Source organism: Henckelia pumila, chromosome 3 (genome assembly GCF_033568475.1).
Source record: "Henckelia pumila isolate YLH828 chromosome 3, ASM3356847v2, whole genome shotgun sequence".
NCBI lineage: Eukaryota > Viridiplantae > Streptophyta > Magnoliopsida > Lamiales > Gesneriaceae > Henckelia > Henckelia pumila.
The window spans coordinates 159,578,487-159,601,998 of NC_133122.1; positions in this window are offsets into that span (position 1 = coordinate 159,578,487).

Genomic DNA, 23,512 nt, shown 5'->3' on the forward strand with positions numbered 1-23,512 from the left:
TTGCCTGATCTTCCACATCAGAAAAGATTTTTTGAAATTTTATTAAGGCAGCAGAAGCGATGGCCAGAAATGACGGATCGGGACCTGGAATCAATAAGTTCGACGGTACAGATTTTACGTTCTGGAGGTTACAGATTAAAGATTATCAGTATAGCAAGAAGATACATCAACCTCTATCCGGGATGAAGCCAGAAAAGATGGAGGATGATGAATGGGAGCTTCTTGACCGACAAGTGTTAGGGGTAATACGATTGACCCTAACAAAGAACGTGGCGCACAACGTGGCGGAGGCAAATATCACGGAGAAGATGATGTCCATTTTTTCAGACATGTACGAGAATTCATCAGCAAATAATAAAGTGTTCCTCATGAAAAAGTTATTCAACTTGAAGATGGAGGAAGGTGCTTCAGTGGCGGCACACATCAATGAATTCAACACGATTGTTTCTTAGCTAAAATCGGTTGAAATCAAGTTTGATGATGAGATCCGTGCACTTATTCTTTTGGCGTCCTTACCAAATGCTTGGGAGCCGATGCGGGCAGAAGTTAGCAATTCTGCTGGAAAAGGAAAGTTACAATTCAATGATGTCAGAGATCGAATCCTTGGTGAAGAAGTTCGAAGGAGGGATTCGGGTGAAGGGACATCATCATCTGCCCTAAATCTCGAAAACGGAAGTAGGGGGAGGAGTAGCGAAAAAGGTTCTAACCGATGGCGTGGCTCAAGGAGTAAAAAAGACAAAAATACATTCGAAAAGAAATTAAAGTGCTGGAGCTGTGATGAAACTGGTCACATGAAAAAGGACTGCAGATCACCCAAGAATAATGCAAATGCTGTTACTGAGGAAGTACACGATGCTTTAGTGTTATCCATGGAAAGCCCTATTGACTCTTGGGTTATGGATTCGGGAGCTTCGTTTCATACCACTGGTAATCGTGATGTATTCGATAATTACATTGCGGGAGATTACAAAAAAGTTTTCCTGGCTTATGAAAAACCTTTGGAGATTGTTGGTATGGGAGATGTTTGGTTGAAAATGTCAAATGGATCTGTTTGGAAAATCAATAAAGTCAGACAAGTATCAAGACTGACGCGAAATCTGATCTCAGTAGGACAGCTCAATGACGAAGGTCATAAAGTGACCTTTGGTGATGGCTCTTGCAAAGTGAGCAAAGGAGCCATGATTATTGCTCGAGGAACGAAAACTGGAACCCTGCACATGACTTCCAGTTGCAGAGACATGTTAGCAGCTGTGGATGTTGGAGCTAATTCAAGTCTATGGCTTAGTAGGCTTGGAGATACAAGTGAGAAGGGAATGAAAATGCTTGTTTCAAATGGAAAGCTACCGGTATTAAAGATCGTTGAACACAAGCCGTGTGAAGCTGTATTTTTTGAAAAGCAAAAAAAGGTGAGCTTTTCAAAAGAGGTTAGAGAACCGAAATCGGCGGATTTGGAGCTGGTACATACTGACGTATGTGGACCATCTCCTGTAAAATTCCTTGGAGATCACTCAAGATATTATGGCACTACTGTTGACGATTCGAGCAGGAAATTTTGGGTTTATTTTTTGAAAAATAAATTAGATGTTTATGAGACCTTTAAACAGTGGGAGTTAGCCATGAAAGATGTGATGGATTCACTGTCATCCAATCATATGTGGGAGTTGTCAGAACTTTCTGAAGGTAAAAAAGTTTTACATAGCAAGTGGGAGTACCAGTTAGAACACGATGGTAGCAAGCGGTACAAAGAAATCCTTGTTGTAAAAGGTAAAAAAGAAGTCATTGATTACACTGATATTTTCTCTCTGGTGGTAAATTTAACTACTATCAGGACTGTACTTGGATTGATGGTAAAAAAAGATTTGCATCTGGAGCAGTTAGATGTAAAGACTGTGTTTTTTCATGGTGAGCTAGATGAAGAAATGAATCAATCACAGGGATTTGAAGTACGAGGGAAATAGAAAATAATGTGCAAACTTCAGAAAAGCTTGTACAGTCTCAAACAAGCTACAATACAGTGGTACAAAAAGTTTGATGGTGTAATGAATAATGATGGTTTCCCGAGGTATCATGCTGATCACTGGTGTTATGTGAAGCTTGATGGTTCTTATATCATGCTACTGGTATATGTAGATGATATGTTGATTGCAGGAGTTTGTCTGAAGGAGATTGATAAACTAAAGATAGAATTTGCTATAAAGGATTTGGGTGCTGCAAAACAAATCCTTGAAATCGGGTGAATGGAGTCTTGAAGCTTGAGAAGATTCCTGGAAGTAAAAATCCCGCTGATATGTTCACGAAGGTGGTGACCATTGACAAACTGAAGTTGTGCTCGACTTCAGTTGGACTACAAGCGTAAATAAAGAAGGCATGAGCTGCTGTATTGACTGTGTGAAGCCATGATTGAAATCAAGTCTTCAAGTGGGAGATTTGATAGGTGGCAAATGATGGTGATTGGTTGAAGTGGGGATGATGGCAGGTGGAAGTAGGGGAAGCAATTAAATGCATCGATATTTAATTGACGCGTAGAGGACGCGTGAAGGAGCTCTATAAAATAGAGCTCCTTCCCCTTCAGTTTAGATATCTCACAGCGCAGAGAGCAAAGAAAAAAAAAAGAAAAAAAAAGAGAGAGTTTTTTGGGTTTTCTTGAGTCTTCTCTTGTGTGAGTTAGAGAAATATTTTTTTCTTGGTAATACTCGGGTGTTGGGATCTGGTGAGAGACATAGTGTTTTGTACACTTGTAATATTTCTCCGGTATTAAATATTTGCAGCAGCTCCGTGGACGTAGCCTATTTTGGGTGAACCACGTAAATCCTTGGTGTTTTTATTAATTATTTTATTCCGCAATTATATTATCGTCATGATCACTCCGGCATAATCCACAACAATACCTACATGTACAACATCTGACGTGACACCTTGTACACCTTGTAATTAAAAAAAAAACCCTTTTTGATATTTGATTTGGAGTATGGTTCGATCTTGTTGTTCATAATTTTCATTTCAATTTCAGTTCGATGGATGTGAGGTGTAACCCAAAAACAGAGGAAAAAAGAAAAAGAAAAAAATTAAAAGAAGAAAGACATAATTGATTTCCGTTTAAATACGCAGATTTGAACTTCCAACAGCTATAAACGAACGTAGTAATGTTACGTTGAAACCAAACCTAATTATGTGATTTTCTCAATTTCAGAAATTCTTTAATTTTCACTATAAATTATGACTTTGCACTTCATAATTTTTTGGGAAAATTGCATATATTGCCCTTGTGAAATCCCGAGTTTGCTGATAACCCCCTATGAAAGTTTTTTAAACTAATAACCCACTGATATTCTAGATATGTAGCAAGCAAACTTTTACAGCTAAAAAATGACAAAAATACCTTACATAAAAAAATGATTAATTTTTTTTTTATAGTTTTATATTTAATTGAATAAAATAATCAAATTTTAGTTAAATAACTATGAAACTTATATATAATTATTTTATAGTAATATTTTCATTTTTTTAAGCAGGGGTATTTTCGTCATTTTTAGTTGAAAAGGGTGTGCATGATACATATCTAGAATCACAGGGGATTATTAGCATAAAAAGCTTTCATAGGGGGTTATCAGCAAACGTGGGATTACACAAGGGTAATATATGCGATTTTCCCTAATTTTTTTACAAACAACCCTAAAACGAAAAAAAATTGAAAAGTAGATCTATTTGTTGATCTCAAATTTAATAACCTTCTGCATATATTAAAATGTAACAAGAATCGTTTACTAAAAGTAGTACTGTGTTGATGCATTAGTTACGTGCTTGTATAATTTTTTTAATTAATTTTATTTATATTATGTAGGGGTAATATCATAGTTGAAAAAAGAGTTATTTGCACCAACCACCTTATGAAATATTAAAAATGCACATTTCTCTCTTGTAAAATTTTAATAGGCATCTTCAACCCTAACCTTTTAAAAAATTAGCACACTCGCCCCTTCAGATGAGTGATTGTTGCGCACACGCCCCTCATGCGACTGGGCAAATATTTTGAAATTTTTTTTGCACCAAATATCCCTGTGAAATATTAAAAATGCATTTGACCCCTGTAAAAATAATCTTTAAATCTATTCAACTCATAATAAACAATTTTTATTAAAATCTAATTAATAAAATATTTAGCAAACATTTTTCGTTTTATTAATTTTATTTTTAATTTTAAATTTATTATGATTATATAATTGTTTTCTAAAAAATATTATTATTTTATCTTGTTATCATTATTTTATTAAACTTTCTTTTTGTTTCCAACTTCTCCATTAAAAATGCATTCATAAACGAGATTTAAATACCTAAAAGTACCAAAATATTAAATCAAAATGATAAGTGAATGATAAATTTCAAAAAATTTAATTTTATTTAATTTTAATTTTAATTTTAAATTTATAATTTATAATTAATTTATTTTTTAAAAAATTATTATTTTATCTCGTTATCATTATTTTATCAAATCACTTCGTGTTTTCAACTTCTCCATTAAACATGATTCATAAATAAGGATTTAAATATTTAAAAATACCAAAATATAAAACCAAATGATAAGTTCACGAATTTTACTTTTTCGATTTAAAATTATATAAGAATGTTATTTTTTTATTATTTATTACAAATTGTGCAATGCATATTCTCGAAAAATTTAAATTTTGGTTCAATAATATATAGTTCTAAATCGAAAATATAATATGTTTGAACTTATCAGTTTAGTTTAATATTTTGATACTTGAAATTATTTAAATACTTGTTTATGAATGCATGTTTAATGGAAAAGTTGAAAATACGAAGTGAATTTAATAAAATAATGATAACAGGATAAAGTAATAATATTTTTAGAAAATAATTAATTAATGATAATACATTTAAAATAAAAAATAAAAATTAATAAAACAAAAAATATTTTCTAAATATTTATAATTGGATTTTATTAAAAATTGTGTATTATGGGTTGAATAGATTTAAAAATTATTTTTACGGGGGTTAAATATGAATTTTTAATATTTCACAGGGGTATTTGGTGCAAAAAATATCAAAATCTTTGCCCAATCGCATGAGGAGCGCGTGCGCAACAATCACTCATCTGAAGGGGCGAATATGCTAATTTTTTAAAAAGTTAGGGTTGAAGATGCCTATTAAAATTTCACAAGAGAGAAGTGTGCATTTTCAATATTTCACAGGGGTGATTGGTGCAAATAACTCGTTGAAAAAATGGTGAAAGTTCATATTGTGATTTGAATTGATTAAATTTATATAAAGATCATACCATAATTTTAAAAATTATTTAGGAACTAAACTGAAATTTGAAATATTGAAATAAACTAAATAGAAAAACAATATTCTAACATTATATCACATAATTACATTTTTTAGAAGTTAGTGTTTTTTTTGTCTATATCAGAAAGATTCTTTGTATATAGCATATACATTGTATATGATTAAACACTTATTATTACATCAAAAACTATATCAGGTGATAATGTTGCAGTTTCAATTTTTTAAATCGTACAACAAGTAGGCAAAAATCATATGAAACGGTCTCACGGGTCAATAATATAAGACGGATCTCTTATTTGGGTCACCCATAAAAAATTATTATTTTTTGTCAAAATTTATATTTGTTGTAAATATGAATATGATTGATTCATGTCACGTATAAATATCTATTAGACCTTCTCACAAAAATTTTTATTCAACTACTAACTCAAGTATCACGTTCCGACTGTTTTTTTAATAGAGATAATTATTAAATCCCAACAATCTTACTCTTAATAATTAAAATCCTTATAATTAATCAAGAGAATCAAACACGTGGCTTTAACTCCAATATCAATTATAAAATCAAATATTTATCCAACAACGTAGGTAATAATTGTAATACATTTCCAATCGTTTAATCCGTACAAACACCAAAATATCAAGTTTCGACGATTAGTCTCTTACCCAAATCAATTATTACGTCAGTTTGTTTTTTAGTCAGATAACATATCATTCGTTTAAAGAATGATGTTGAAGCAAATATAGCACTGAATTTCACAAAAAAAATGACGTTATGCATGACGTATTTTATCAGATGTGAATCATGTGATGGTCATGATCTTTTATGTCAGGCCTTTCCAATTCCACACATATTATATTAATTTCCAAAGCCTCGAATCGGTTGAAATAGTTTGATTCTCTAATTAAATACATGCTTATATTATTTTAGAAAAAATATATTTTACACATCAAAAGTAATTTTTTTTATATTAATTTCCAAAGCCTCGAATCGGTTGAAATAGTTTGATTCTCTAATTAAATACATGCTTATATTATTTTAGAAAAAATATATTTTACACATCAAAAGTAATTTTTTTTTAAAAAAATCTTGAACTGTAATTTTTGAATCAGTATATCATGATATTTTAAATATTGTGTGATAGGATCGGTCGATTGTGTAGATGAGATGAAATACACACATTAAAATTTTATTCTCTGCTAAACTGAATTCAGTTGGGTTGACAACTAAATCCTATTTTTTTCGACTGTCTATGTAAATTGATCAACAAATGAATATGTGCGAAAAATAGATCAACTAACAGATTTGAACAATTGAATGTAGGTGACTAGATAAACTGAAATATGAATTAAACTGAAATGAAGAACACGAGAGAATGTTTCTGATGTTCAAAAATAAAAAAACTCCTACGTCACCCCTTATTTTAAGGTGGAAAATATTTAACTAGAAGACTTTGAGGGCTACAAAGAATTTGCAGTACTCCGATTCAGTTTGATCTTAACACTGCCAAACTAAAAATCCTAGTATCTCAACTTCAATATAAAAAACTCCTAGACTGAATCTAGTACTAATATTTACATCTCAATCACTTAACAAAGTTTATTCTAAAATGATCAGAAGTAAGCATTGACTGTGTGCTCTTTGAGTTTGATTAATTTTTCTTTGATTGCTTGAAGTAGACTTTATGTGAGAATGCTTAGAGTTCAAGAATGCGAAAGATCGAGAGAGGTTTCCAAAACTGATCTTCAAGCCTATTTATAAAAATTGATTGCAACAGTTAGATTGGATTAAAAAAGTATATTTTTCTCATAAGGAAATGTCTGTTGCACTGTTTTATTAGTCACGTCATCATTCTCTGTCAATTGTATGATTGTGTATGTGGTGGCCGACTGTCAGTGTACGGAAAACTCTATCCAAAATGATAAACTGTTAACACTGACATCAACGGAATTTTCCGATAATGTTGGTAGGCTGACTACATCAATAAATGCCTCAAGTAGATTCAGTCTAGCTTATTTCAGTTTCTCTTGATTGCCTAGTTTAGTAGATAGTTTCGGATTAGGTAACTGTTTAGTTTGGTTCATGCTTCCAGTTGACTAGTCCATTTTAGGTGTGCAATTTAGTACATGGACTAAGTCATTCAGTTCCAGTTCGAGTAACTAAATCCAGTTTAGTTTATTTTCCAGTTTTTCATTTATACGATAAACACCAAAACTTAGATTATCCAACAATTTCTTCCTTTTTGGTGTTGACAAAATTTAGAACTTGAGTTATTTTGTATTTAGGAAAAACTTAACTGTTTTTTTTTAAAATGTTCTTCCCCTTTGGAATTAATAAACTGATTTTCAATAGCAGAATAACTGAACTGAATAGATAAATCGATAGATGGATACATAATGTCCTGATACATCAGTTGTAGATAAAATAAGAATAGATATTTTCCATTTTCGGCTCTGACTATGCTAGATCCTGTGAGAGCTTTGGTCCTGATGTCCTGAACTGCCTCTGCCTTGGTGACCCTGGTGATACCCTCTAGACTGTTCTTCCCCATTTTTGGCAACACTACAGATAGAAACTAATAGCTGCTGAAGGGTATGGGACACCAAAGTCATATGTGCATACAATACATTAATCTATGAAGAAATATGGCTCTGCATGAATTTCATTTTGGTAGATACCACATAAACTTTGGTTGAAACAGAGTCTATTTTATGGTTGAGCTCTTTTTGAGAAATGAACAGATGTGGAATTGAGGCAGTATACTTTTTAACAGTTTCCATGGTTTTGAACAAGGATTTCATCTGCCTCTGCACTTTAGTAACTTCCATAGTAATCGTATCTCGAAGAGTGTTAAGGTGATCATCACTCAGTTGCTGAGCTGTCCACAAAAGCTTGAACATTTGTAAAATTTAATAAGAGACTGTTTTCAATGCTCTCCAAAGAAGAGTAAATATCATCATATGGATCTCTTTTGAGCGAATCCTCCTCAGTTTGGCCCATCAAGTTCCTGGAAGGACCTGCTTTACCAGAATTGAATTTGGGGATCTCAACTGATTTGGTCCCCACTGACTTCTCAGCTTCTGGTCCCCTTTGAAATGTAGTCTTGTTTAAGATATCATCATCGGTTTCAAGATCTACCGAAAACTTCTCAGCTTCAGTGCTCTTGAGCTCAAGCAACTTCACAGATGTAAATTCAACAACGGTCTTGGATGATGGTTCCTTGACCGCCTCAGTATATAACTCAATTTTGTTCTCTTCCTCAGCTTTGGTATTCTCATGAGTTTCTTCCTTATTATCAATTTCAATGTTCTCAGTTTCCTTAACAATCTTGGCTTCTAATTGCTCACTTGTTTCAGTATGTGTTTCACCAAACTGATTTAGGACTAGATTCAAAAATTAATTTTCAATATTTGCATCCATAAGACTACTTAGTCAAATCAATCAGCTCTTTGGATGTAACCTCAGGTGATCGATCGGCTTCAAGAACTACAATCGCAAGAACTGGAGCTTGAAAAAAAAAGACTGTTTCGCTTATTTAAGTTTGAAAATAGGCAAGATTCTCTTCATCAATTGCTCCTTCTAACAGTGCCATCTCCAGTCCTTGGTCAGGAATTATATATGTCATCTCAATTTCAAAAGAATTAACCTCAAATTCAACTTTTGTGACCTGTGGGTCAACTTGACCTTCTGGTTTTTTCATAACTTCAACCTCAGTGTCCATCTCTAGCTCTTTTCTTGCATCCATTCTATTGAATTCCGTGGCAATTTCCTTGGTGAAATTTTTGAGAACATCATCGATGTTTGAAAATGAGATTTCTTCAACCGAACCAGTGCCCATTGGAACTTTAGGAATGGAACTGATTAGGGGATCAGTTCGGTGGACTAATGGAGGCTCAACTGATTTGAATTCAGTTTGGTTGGTTTCCTTTTCAACCTCCTCAAAAACTTGGTCAATGGTGTGTTCAGAAGATATGGTCTCATCTTGAAGGACTGTAGGAGTTGGTTTGGATTTGGAGCTATTGTAAGGTTCTGGAATGACCAATAGTTGATCTTCTTCCAAAAAACGAATCCCTCCTTGGATTGTTCTCAAATCACCATCCAAATATGTAAACACTCCTCTGTCATCATAATCTGTTGGGGAAGTTGGATTATATCTAGACTTCAAATATGCATGAATAACAGTCAGTCTCTTCACTCTCATCAATTCATAGAAATATTGCCTCCTATCCAATGAAACTGATATGTCAACTATTTTGATAATCTTAAACACCGTTTCCTCAAGATTGAAAAAGGCTCTCAAGTTATCATTTTTCTTTAATTTCTTGGCCAATGTCACAGTTTTCAACTTGTGCATTCATCAAACACTTCATCTGTGAGACCTCGATTCTAAACAACTAATCTCGGACCAGGAATAAAAAGCCATAAGAAAACAAGAATAAAATATTTTTTTTGTAAAAGCCTTGCGCCCGCGCGAGATGCAACGCTCGCGCGCGCGGGCTAACAAACCCGAGCCCAAGGAAGCTCCTCGCACGCGCACGAGGTACCACCTCGCTCGTGCGCGGAAGGCCTGGGCAAAAATGCTCAGCTACAAAAAAATTGTTCCCGTGCTCGTTTTCAACATGCATTCAAATACATACACAAAACAGGGTGTAGAGAATACACACAATATCAAAACATGCTTTCATAAGACCTATAAAAGTTCCAAACATGCTTCGATTCTAGATTACAATCCAAATAAAAACAAATTCGAATTACAATACATAACAAGTTCGAGTTCTAACATGCTTCAATTTTAAACTCGATAAACATGCTGATTCGAATTCTAAACCGAGTCTCACTACTAACTCTCCCTCTTAATGCTAACCAGGTCTTCGCTGACTTGATCCTGCCCCTCCTGTTGCCAAGTACACATACAAAACAAAGCAACAGCCGGATAACTCCGATGAGAATGATATTCCCAGTAAAAGCAACATAACAAGTAATACAACAACAAACATGCTTTCAAGACAACAACATAATCAAATCAAAACAAATTATATGCATGTCTTTAAAATAGGGATATCAACTCTGATAAACGAAGGATTGCTGCTATGCTTTTGGGATCCCGAGGATGAGATCACGTAACGACTCACCGACTCTCCCAATCGAGGTGGTGCCACGTATCCCACTCCCCTAGACATTGGTGAAAATATAAGAAGTATGCTGACACTAGGTGAACCTCTACACCCAGGCCACTCACATTATAGCTCCCAAAACGTCTAAACAAAAGAAAGGTTGTTCTGCCCACTGAAATCAAGGTTTTGCTCAAGATGAATGCATAAGAAATATAAAACATTAAGCCATATAAGAAAAGCTAAAACAACACAAAATACAAGTTCCACATGCTTGAACAAGTATTGATGCATTTTTGTGATTTTAAGGGAAACTCGAGAACCAACTATCCCGAGTATACTATCCCGCTAACGATGAATGCTTGTACCTTTCAATGCAAGTAGCTCCAACTCTGGATACGTTACAAAAGAGATTGTATCAAAAACTATACAACCTAAAAAACAACAAGCCTCAAGGAACTCTCTTTACAGTTCTTCGTCCAACTCTTGATGATCAAATGCTGCTAACACAGGACTCGACAAACTCCAAACGAATTTGTACGAAGGCAAAGAAGATAAAAAACTACGATCAAAACTCAATGCCAAAGTTCTACAACTTAAAAAAATGGTTCAAAATCCCAAAAACTCAACCGGTGGCATAACGGCTATAACTGAACAAACCGGAAACGCAGACAGCAGTTCAATATCGATATCAACTCATATCAATGCTAAGACAACAATAACAAGGCAATTCCAACGCATCTCAAAATCTCATTTTCGAAAATAGGCTTCCAAAAATCATAGCAAATCCGAACGTCGCTCTATTTCAAAACCGACAGAGAATAAACGATCAGAACTCTGCCAAGAACAACATACTCTAAACTCAATAGAATCTAACAACATCCGAAAAATAGAATGTATCTGATCGGATAAAAACTTACAATATAACGAAGCTCTCGCTGCAGTGATCGCTAATCTGCCTTCAAAAATAAATTTTGACGGACGGATCGAGCTCGGACTGAAATTGAAAGCTTGAAGAAACGATGGAGGTGCTTCAATGGAGGGGAATCGGCTAAGGGAAGGAGATGGAGTGCTTAGACAAGTCAAACCATGTGTAGATAATATATAAAATCCAATATTTGCGTTTTAGTCCCTGAAATTTCCAAAATTTGCAAAATAGAGCCTGATCAAAATCAAGTCGGCTCTTGAACTCTGTAATGTATTAACTCAAATAAGCTCAATTAAGATAAAATCGGGGCATTATAATTCTCCCCCTCTAAAAAGAGATTTCGTCCTCGAAATCAATAAGAATCACAACTCATAAGATAGAATAAAGAACTAAAGACAGTAAGAAGAACTCACGTCATCCGAATAACTTGTGCAATTGTTGTCTCATGTCAGATTCTGTCTCCCAAGTCGCTTACTCTACGCCGTGATGGCTCCACTGCACTTTCACCAATGGAATCAACTTGGTTCTGAGTTGCTTTTCCTTCCGATCAAGGATCTGAATTGGTCGCTCAAAGTAGCTCAGAGTCTCGTCTAACTCGGCTTCGTCAGGCTGAAGGATATGAGAAGGATCTGGATGATACTTCCGCAACATAGAGACGTGAAAGACGTCGTGAATACCAGATAAAGACGGAGGAAGTGCAAGTCTGTAGGCGAGATCGCCTATCTTCTCGAGAATCTCGTACGGTCCGATGAATCTCGGAGATAATTTTCCTCTTTTTTCAAATCTAACCGTGCCTCTGAAAGGAGAAATCTTAAGGAAAACTCGGTCTCCCTGAAACTCATAGGTCTACGTCTGACATTCACATACTTCGCCTGTCTATCTTGAGCTGACTTCATTCTCAACTGAATGATCTTAACTTGCTCTGCCATATCTCTAAGCATATCCGGTCCCAAATCAGGTGACTCGGACAAATCATCCCAAAACAACGAAGATTTGAGGAACCATACCGATACTTGCTTGAAAGCTGTTGTTGTAAGAAAACTCAACAAGAGGCAAAGAATCTTGCCAACTAGTGCCAAAGTGTAGCACTACTGCTCGAAGAATATCCTCTAACGTCTGGATAGTCCGCTCTGACTGTCCATCGGTCTGAGGATGATAAGCTGTACTTAGATGCAAACGAGTACCAAGTGCTTTCTGAAGACTGTGCCAAAAGTGCGAAGTGAATCTAGGGTCTCGGTCTGAAACGATCGACTTCGGCACACCATGCAGTCTCACAACATTGCTAACATAAAACTCAGCCATCTGATCGTGACGATACGTCATCCTGTACGGAATAAAACATGCAGACTTCATCAATCGGTCGATCACTACCCAAATAGCATCGCATCCTCGAATAGATCGCGGTAGTTTCGTGACGAAATCCATAGAAATGTGATCCCATTTCCATTCAGGAACAGATAGACTGTGCAACAGACCACCCGGTCGCTTCCTTTCTGCTTTCACTTGCTGACAGTTCAAACATCGAGATACATACCTCGCAACATTGCTCTTTATTCTCCTTCACCAGAACTGGTTCTTCAGATCGTTATACATCTTACGGCCTCTAGGATGAACACTGAACCGACTGCAATGAGCCTCTCGGAGAATACGCTGCCTCAACTCCAAAATATCAGGCACAACAATACGGTTATTCACAAACAAAATGTCATCTCTAACCTTTAATTCAGACTGATGCCCAAATCTGAATTTCTTTACTGAAACCTGAATGCTTGGATCCGACTTCTGTGCTTCTTTGATCAATACAAATAATTTTGGCTCGGCTTGAATATCACAAACTCTGATAGTCTCTCTATCTGTTTCAAACTCTAAACCAAAAGTGCAACAATCCTCGATCAACGGAAAAACACCAATAGTATAAAGATATAAAGAACAAAGCTTTCGGCTCAAGGCATCTACAACTGCATTCGACTTTCCCGGATAATACTTGATTTCGCAGTCGAAATCCTTCAACAGATCTAACCATCTTCTTTGCTTCATATTCAGCTCTGCCTGTGAAAACAAGTATTTAAGACTCTTATGATCAGAAAATATCTCGAAAGACTCACCATACAGATAGTGATGACAGATCTTCAAAGCAAATACAATTGCAGTTAGTTCAAGATCATGAACCGGATAACGAGTCTCGTGCGGCTTCAGCTGCATCGATACATACGCTAACACATGCTTATGCTGCATGAGAACACAACCCAAGCCTCAGTTAGAAGCATCACAATATACGGTAAAACCTCCAGTACCTTTCGGAATTGAAAAAATCGGAGCATTGGTCAGTCTCCTCTTTAGGTCAACAAAGCTAGCCTAACAATCTGCAGTCTAGATAAAAGGCGCATTCTTCTGAGTCAGCTGGGTAATAGGCTTGGCAATAGAAGAGAAACCCTCGACGAATCGGCGATAGTAACTAGCTAAACCCATAAAGCTTCGGATCTCAGGCATTGATGTTGGTCTAGGACAATTCATAACCGCTTCAATCTTGTTGGGATCGACAGAAATCCCATCGCTTGAAATAATGTGACCAAGAAATATAACTCGATCCAACCAGAACTCACACTTAGACAGCTTAGCAAACAACTGTTCCACCCGCAAACTGCAAAACGGTCCTCAAATGCTCTGCGTGGTCAATAAAGTTCTTCGAGTAGATAAGAATATCATCGATGAAGATAATAACAAACTCATCTAAATAGCGCTGAAAGATACGATTCATAAAACCCATAAAAACCGCTGGAGTGTTAGTCAAACCGAACGGCGTGACTATAAACTCGAAATGACCATACCTCGTTCTGAATGCGGTCTTAGGAACATCTTCCTCTCGCACTCTCAGCTGATGATAACCTGACCTTAGATCAATCTTCGAATAGATAGAAGAACCCTGCAGCTGATTAAAAAAGTCATCTATTCTGGGTAAAGGATACCTTTTCTTGACTATAGCCTGATTCAATTGACGGTAGTCAATACAGAGCCGCATAGAACCATCATTCTTCCTGACAAACATAACAGGAGCACCCCAAGGCGATACACTAGGTCTGATTTATCCCTTGGAAATCAAATCCTCATGCTTCTCCTTCAACTCTCTCAATTCAATCGGTGCCATATGATACAGAGCTTTGGAAATAGGTTGAGTACCTGACATCAAATCAATGCTGAATTCGATCTCTCGAATAGGCGGCAATCCAGGAACATCTTCCGGAAACACATCAGCAAATTTTCTAACCACTGGTATATCAACCAAATCAAGGCTAGATTTCAGTACATCAACTGCATAAACAAAAAATCCTTCTGCACCTCTCTGTAACAAACGAGTCATAGATAACACTGAAATCAAAGGAATTCTAGATCGAGAACCCTTACCAAAAAATTTCTATTCGTCTGCCATTTCAGGTCTGAATCTGACAACCTTCAGAAATAATCGAATGTTGTCCTGTACTTGGTTAAAGCATCTATACCAACAATACAGTCAAAATCTGACAGCCCAAGTACAATACAGTCGAACTCTAACAAATTGCCCTCAAAACAAAGTTCACAGTTCCTGACTAATCTGACAGAAACAATTCATCCACCCAAAGGTGAAGTCATAGCTACTACAGTAGGCAACAACTCAGTTTGCAAAGCATGCATCAACACAAATTTTTCAGAGATAAAGGAATGAGAAGCACCTGTATCTATCAAAACATAAGCAGAATAACCGAAAATCGAATAGTTACCTGCTATAACATCGTCCGATGCTGCCTGAGCCTGATCCTCTGTCAACGCAAAGACTCGTGTCTGCTGTCTCGGAGGCTGGTTCGCACTAGGGTTACCTCCCTGTCTGTTCTGCTGCTGAGGCTGGAAGGAGTGAACTGCAGAAGACTGTCTATCAGGCTGTTCTGTAGATCTAGATGAACTCCCACTCTGAGCTCGATCTCTACTATGCTGAGGACACACCTTAGAAAAGTGTCCCAGTTGCTGACATGTATTTCAGTTTCCAAAAACTCCTACACACTGATCCGGTGATTGTCTACCTCGACACTTGTTGCAAAACAAAGATGATGATCCAGAACTCTGTCTTGAACTAAACTGCTTGGATCCACTAGAACTAGAAGAACGGTTCCCCTGCCTCTTGAACTGTTTCCCTCTTGCTTTGAAATGATCCTTTTTGTTTCCCCCACTGCTTCCACCTTCATACCTCTGCTGTTGGTTCTGATACTGAGGTGGCTGATTCTAATACTGAGACGGTTGGTTCTGAGACTGTCTCTGCTGCTGAGGTACCATCTGATTTCCTCTCTGTCTCCACAAACCCGCTCCGCTCCCTTTGCGTGATTCATGACATCCGCAAAGTTATCAGGCCTAGAAGTGTTTATCAACGTGAAGATGTCGGGATTCAAGCCGTTGATGAACTGATCGGCTTTGGCTTCTTCATTGTCGGCAATGTGCGGTGCAAAACGCAACAAGCTATCAAACTTGGCTACATACTCCTCAATGTTAAAGTTCCCTTGCCTCAAATTGGCAAACTCTGCTCCCTTGTCCTTTCGGTATGAAATATGGAAAAACCGCTTATAAAATTCAGATTTGAGAAGAGTCCAATTAACAACTGTACCTCGATTCTCCATGGATTTCTTTGTCGTGATCCACCAGTTCTTAGCAACACCACGAAGCTGTTGAATGACTAACCTAGTTCGGTGGTCGTTAGAGTAATCAAGGAAATCAAACAACTGATCAATGTCGTCCAACCAGCTTTCACAATCAACCGGATTTTCTGTACCCATAAACAAGGGCGGATTAAATGACTGAAACCTCTTCAGAAAGGTTTCCATAGGAGTTGCTGTGGCATCCAATTGATCGACTTCAGTACTAGCTTGCTCATTCGGAGGAGCAATTGGCGGTGGGTTTCTGTTAATAACTCGACGAGGACCCATCTGATAATCAAAGGTTAGGACACAAGATATCTCAATCGCTACAAATTGGTGCCCTTTCAACCGATCATACCAGATACCAGTCGATAACAGAAGCAGTTATATCTCAAGTAGTTCATTCTTTATAAATTAAATCACAAAGTCATGTAATTCAATTAATTCTCAAATAATAAAGCATGCTCGCATGGAATTAAATAGACAGTTAAATAATTCAAACACATGCGAGGAGCCAATACATGCGGACTCAAACTACCCTGCTCACTCTGGTTCAACCAAGAATCTTATCTCTCTGATACCACTTAATGTGAGACCTCGATTCTAAACAACTAATCTTGGATTAGGAATAAAAAGCCATAAGAAAACAAGAATAATTTTTTTTTTTGTAAAAGCCTCGCGTCCGCGCGAGACGCAATGCTCTCGCGCGCGCGGGCTAACAAACCCGAGCCCAAGGAAGCTCCTCGCGTGCGTGCGCGAGGTACCACCTCGATTGCGCGCGGAAGGCATGGGCAGAAATGCTCAATGCGCGAGGTACCACCTCGCTTGTGCGCGGAAGGCGTGGGCAAAAATGCTCAGCTACAAAAAAATTGTTCCCGCGCTCGTTTTCAACATGCATTCAAATACATACACAAAACAGGAAGTAGAGAATACACGCAATATCAAAACATGCTTTCATAAGGCCTATAATCAACAAGAAGTCTAGATCGATAAAAGTTCCAAACATGCTTCGATTCTAGATTACAATCCGAATACAAAACAAATTCGAATTACAATACATAACAAGTTTGAGTTCTAACATGCTTCAATCTTAACTAGATAAACATGCTGATTCAACTTCTAAACCGAGTCCCACTACTAACTCTCCCTCTTGATGCTAACCAGGTCTTCGCTGACTTGATCCTGCCCCTCCTGTTACCAAGTACACATACAAAACAAAGCAACAACCGGATAACTCCGGTGAGAATGATATTCCCAGTAAAAGCAACATAACAAGTAATACAACAACAAACATTCTTTCAAGACAACAACATAATCAAATCAAAACAAATTATATGCATGTCGTTAAAATAGGGATATCAACTCTGATAAACGAGGGATTGCTGCTGTGCTTTTGGGATCCCGAGGATGAGATCACGTAACGACTCACCGACTCTTTCAATCGAGGTGGTACCACGTATCCCACTTTCCTAGACTTTGGTGCGACTATAAGGAGTATGCTGACTCTAGGTGAACCTCTACACCCAGGCCACTCACAGTATAGCCCCCAAAACATCTAAACAAAAGAAAGGCTCTTATGCCCACTAAAATCAAGGTTTGGCTCAATATGAATGCATAAGAAATATAAAATATTAAGCCATATAACAAAAGCTAAAACCACACAAAATACAAGTTCCACATGCTAGAACAAGTATTGATGCAATTTTGTGATTTTAAGCGAAACTTGAGAACCAATTATCCTGAGTATACTATCCCGCTAATGATGAATACTTGTACATTTCAATTCAAGTAGCTTCAACTCTGGATACGCTACAAAAGAGATTGTATAAAAAACTATACAACCTAAAAAACAACAAGTCTCAAGGAACTCTCTTTACCGTTCTTCGTCCAACTCTTGATGATCAAATGCTGCTAACACAGGACTCGACAAACTCCAAACGAATCTGTACGGAGGCAAAGAAGATCCACAACGATGATGAAAACTCAATGCCAAAGTTCTACAACTTTAAAAAACGGTTCAAAATCCCAAAAACTCAAAGCGGCGGCATAACGGCTATAACTGAACAAACCGGAAATGCAGACAACAGTTCAATATCGATATCAACTCATATCAATGCTAAGACAACAATAACAAGGAAATTCCAACACATCTCAAAATCTCATTTTCGAAAATAGGCTTCAAAAAATCATAGCAAATCCGAACGTCGCTCTATTTCAAAATCGACAGAGAATAAACGATCAGAACTCTGCCAAGAACAAAATACTCAAAACTCAATCGAATCTAACAAAATCCTAAAAATAGAATGTATCTGATCGAAGAAAAACTTATGATATAACGAAGCTCTCGCTGCAGTGATCGCTAATCTGCCTTCAGAAATAAATTTTGACGGACAGATCGAGCTCGGATTGAAATTGAAAGCTTGAAGAAATGATGGAGGCACTTCAATGGAGGGGAATCGGCTAGGGGAAGGAGATGGAGTTCTTAGACAAGTCAAACCATGTGTAGATAATATATAAAATCTAGTATTTGCGTTTTAGTCCCTGAAATTTCCAAAATTTGAAAAATAGATCCTGATAAAAATCAAGTCGGCTCTTGAACTCTGTAATGTCTGATTAACTCAAATAAGCTCAATTAAGATAAAATTGGGGTGTTACATCATCGGTCTTAGTTTCTGCATACTCTAATACTTCATCCATGATGAGATCAATTTGAGTTTGCATGTAATTTGGTTGTTTGTCATTGTAATCAGAAGTGGCCAATGCCAGAATTTTTCTCTTGTACTTGGACACTTTGAGATCCAAACAAGAATGAGTGTTCTCAATGAATCCATGGATAAATACTCCATCAATGGTTCGGGCAGTAGGTAAAATGGTTGGTGGAAAAATTTCTTGAGGATGTGCAGGAGTGCTACGGATTAGGTTTTCCTCAACTAGACTGGCATTCCCTTCATCAGTCCCAGTTTCAGTTTCTTGGACCTCAATGGACTCTATCAAAGGGTCAGTCTTTTTCTTTGTTCGGAGTTCATCTTCTTACTTCTCAACTGAGCTCGGATTATTTACAGTCATGGTGACTTTAGTTTCCATCCCCTTCACTTTCTGAGTGTCTTTCTTTACTTGTTTCAACACTAGTTTTCTAGGATAGGAGATTGGCTTGGTCTTGGATGTCCTAGACCTTTTTACTAATGGTTTGACCGTGAGATTTTCTACTCGATCATTTTCCTCTTCATCCTCACTCTCGAGAGTGATCAATTTTCTATTTTCTTTAGACACTCGGCTCACAGCAGCCTCAGTCCTCTTGGATTTCTTTGCTTTCTTCATCTGGTCCATCTAAGAGTAACACCATATTGTTCCAAAATGCGGCACAGTTGAATGGAAAAGCCACTAGTCTGCTTGTTAGGTAACAACATGTTTTGAAGAAATGAAAATAGGAAAGAGGACAGTTGACCTTGATTCCTTTCATGATCGAAGTGGTTGAAATGGACGCAGTGTTTTTTAGAGAGTCCATCTTCGGAAACAAAGTGTTTATAGCTTTGGACATGTCAGACATGTCCTTGTCAACTTTCACTTTCAAATTATCTTATAGTTTGTCCAACTAAAGTTTCTGTCTTGTTGACTTTAACTGTCTTCTGCTCAACTAAATTAACCTAATTGAATAATCTTTTATTTATACTTGTTCCACCAAAGTTTGCTTTTGTTGCTCAATTGATGTCCCTTCAGTCATAGATTCTTCAATTGAATTTTTCTCAGTCTCCAATACTTGTTCAGTTTTTTCTTCCTCAAGTATCTTTGGTATTTTATCAACCACTTCTTGTTTTGAAAGAAAGCTTTCTCTTATTTCTTCGTTCATAAAAAGATTTTGGAGAACAACTATTTCTGAAAAAACTTCAACTATTGGACTTGGAACTTCAACCGATGGAACTGACAATACGACTTCCTCATAAATTTTAATTCCTCAGATTATTATTTTTCTTGGTGATCATAGTTTTGCCCTTTCAACATGAAATCCTCTATATCAATAACTGATACGGAGAAAATCTCAGAATCTGAAATAACAATTGGATTTTTGTCATTGATAAAATTGGTTTGATTCTTTGTTTGATTCAAATCAACATATATATATATATATTTTTTTTAGGTTCCATAACCTCCATTCCCACTTTGGTTGAGGTTCATGTCTCTCTAGTTTCAATCTCCCTTGTAACTTGTTTTAGAATGTCATCCACATTCAGCAAAGACACTTCTTCTATTGGTTCCTTGACTAATTTGAGACTCATTTTGGGTGGAATCTTCATTCACCTGTCTGGATGAGGGTCCATTTTGGCTAAATTTTTTTTGAACTTCATACATAGATTTTTCTAGATCATTCTCAGAAGAATAATCTTTTTTCTTGATTGACTTCTTCAAAGGCCTTTTCCTTTTCTTGATTAGGTTTGCTGGAATCCTTCTTGGATTTTGACTTGAGCTCTTGTGCTCAACTAGAATATAAAATTTCTAATATTGCTCCCAAAATTTTACTTTGGTTTGGAGAGTGGTAAGATCAATGTCTAACTGAGTGAATACTACTCGTTCATCGTGTGCAGTTGAACATGCAGGATTGTACTTTATTTGAATCTCTACACATATTTCAGTTAGCTTCTTGATTATCATCAAATCATAAAAATATTCTCTCATTTACAACGCCTGATCTATTGTCAAATCTTTAACGACCATCATAACTGTGTTTTCAAGAGCAATGAATATTTTCAGCTTCTTCTTATTTTTCAGTTTCCTAGAAAAAGTCACCGTGCGGAAAAGTATACGACTCACAATAAAATTCTACCTTGGTATCTGCATATTGATTCACTTAATCCATTATTGGATCTATTTAAGTTTGGACAGCGAAAGGCTTGAATGATTTCTCAACTTCTATAGCTTTTTCTTATCCCTTGCCCTCAGCTGGCTTGGTGGAGAAAGTAGAGTCCAAACTAGATCTGGTGTATGCAACTGGATCTCTAAAAACAACATCCTTGGGAATAGATGCTCCCAAATAGTTGGCCGATTGACTGTTTGCAAAGGAACAACTCTTGCAACTAATTTTTCTTTGGTTGCAGTTTCTTTATCAGTTTCCTTGGTACTGGTAGTCTTGATTTCATTTTTCTTTGGTTAAGTTGGATTTTTCTTAGCCTTATTCAGATCAGTTGTTGGTGCCTTAGGTTTAGCTGGCACAATTATCACTTTTGAAGGAGTAGGAGTTGGTCTCCCGGTTGTGGTTCTCTGTCTCTTTCTCAACTTTCGTGATTCTTCATATTCCTCTTCCTCTTCCTCTTCCTCTTCCTCATGAGTGTTTAGTTATATTTTGGCCTTTGGTTTACGTACCTCAACCTTGTAAGTCATGGCTTTTGAAGTCTTCTTTGCTTTCTTTTCCACTACTTTTTTTATCTTAACCTCCAGTAATTGTTCACCGGTTAAACTAGCATTTTGCATCTTAGCTTTTAAGGAGGTGATGATATTTGAGTTTATCACCCTGTTTATAGTGTGGATGTTTCCCAACTGAATTCTTGAGTCTTCCATCAATCTACTCAATGAAATAGAAAAACCCATTGTTGCTTTCCTTTATTGATCATAGCCTTGAGCCTATTGAAAATAAAGGAAGTCCAGTTGATTTTTATACTTTTGATGATGACAATCATGACTTCGAATTTCTCATTAGTAATGGCTGCAAAGGATCTAGCCTTGGCCAATAGATATCTAGCCACCACATCAATCAACAATTGATACTCCAGTTTGAGGTATTTCTTGGCCCAAAATAATTTGACTGCCTTCAAGTTGCATAAAAGGTGACTTGCATCTCTTCGATGTCCAAAACGGAAATACTGGAGAAACTAGTGAGTCCTTCAGCTACCAACTGATAAAAGTTGGAGAAGAAGGTCTTATCCGCGATCAGTCTCTATCCTCTGATCGACATAATTATTTTTCCTTATTCTAAAATTGTGGTATCCTCAAAGATACTTAGAAGCCCTGTGTTGTAAATTTCAACTAATGAACTCAAAAATCCCTTGATTCTGATGACTCAAGTTTCTTGAATACTGCAGAAACTGCTTCATATTCCAAATAGTAAACTGAGTTGAAATCGACAGTCAAAGCATTGGCAATGAACGATGCAGTTTGGTGGCCATTGATAGTTTTGAAACTGAATTTCGAGAAGTGAGTGGGTATGATTTGATTGAAGAGTGTGAGGAATCAAGAAAACTCTTAAAGTTGAAATCAGTAAAGAATATGAAGTGGAAGAACGAGCTAATTATAAATGTACGGTGAATTTTGAAATTTCCATCTGGCATGACACGTGGCAGTCTGTCAGCGGTAAAATTTTTTTGAAAAGTTTTAATAAACTTACTTGAGTAAACTGTTTGAACAAAATTGAGTAAATAAACCATTTGAAAACTTGATCGTTCAGAAATTCACTTAACTTGATATGGAATTAAATTGAGTCAAACATTAGTCGACTAAGTGATAAGATAAGTTAGCACGAGAACCCTAGTTATCAGTTCAATTGAGGTGCTAAACTGAGAGTCAGTTGGACTCAAAGGTAACTGTAGTGACCCGCATCGTGATCACCGACTAATCAGAACTAAGCGTGCAATAATCTTAATCAAACATAATCAAATAATTACAACGAAAACTAAATTAAAGTTATACAATCCCAAGAGAAGAAATCTGCAAACTTAATTTATTACAACCAAATCGAATAACAAGATTCTCATTACCTACATCCTCAGAACAATAAACAGACACTGCAAAGATAAACTCCCCACGCTAACAACCTCGACACCTAGGATCTCCCAACATCTCCTGGGCTATCCAACCTGAGACTTGTCCCGTTGAATAGGGTGTCCAATAATCACAGAAATAAAAGACGTGAGAAAACTACGCTCACAGTATGAGTATACAATATTATATATGCACGAATGTAAGTGTACGGGTTACCAAGACTCGAGGTCAAGAATCTCTAGTCAAGAACAGACTCGGGCCCTAGGTATGTAGAACTCTGCGTCGTCGTACTAGGATGTGGCTCACATACCTGACAGTGGATATAAATGACCTGATCACAAATCTACGTGTCCAATCATTCACTAACAGGATAGGGTGAAAACCATACTACAGGATATTACAATAATACAAGCTCAAGATGATCATGCATGAATCATAATAAAGTGACATAATATATATGCAAATAAAATCATGCCATATAAATAATGCAACACATAATATATGCATACTCAATCAGGGTATCTCAAACAGTACTTTCGTACCTTAATACTACTAGGCAAGCTACACCAGCTCTATTGTCCACTCCTATAATCACAAGATTACTAGATCACTAAACAATATCTAAAAGCCTTAAATAAGCTAATAGATACTCCCACAATATTTATAGGATCTAGGGTTATACCTTCGTCCGTCGTCAGCCCTTTGTTGTCGAATGCCCCAGAACTTGGGCACAACTCCACTATGACTTCAGGACGCCTCA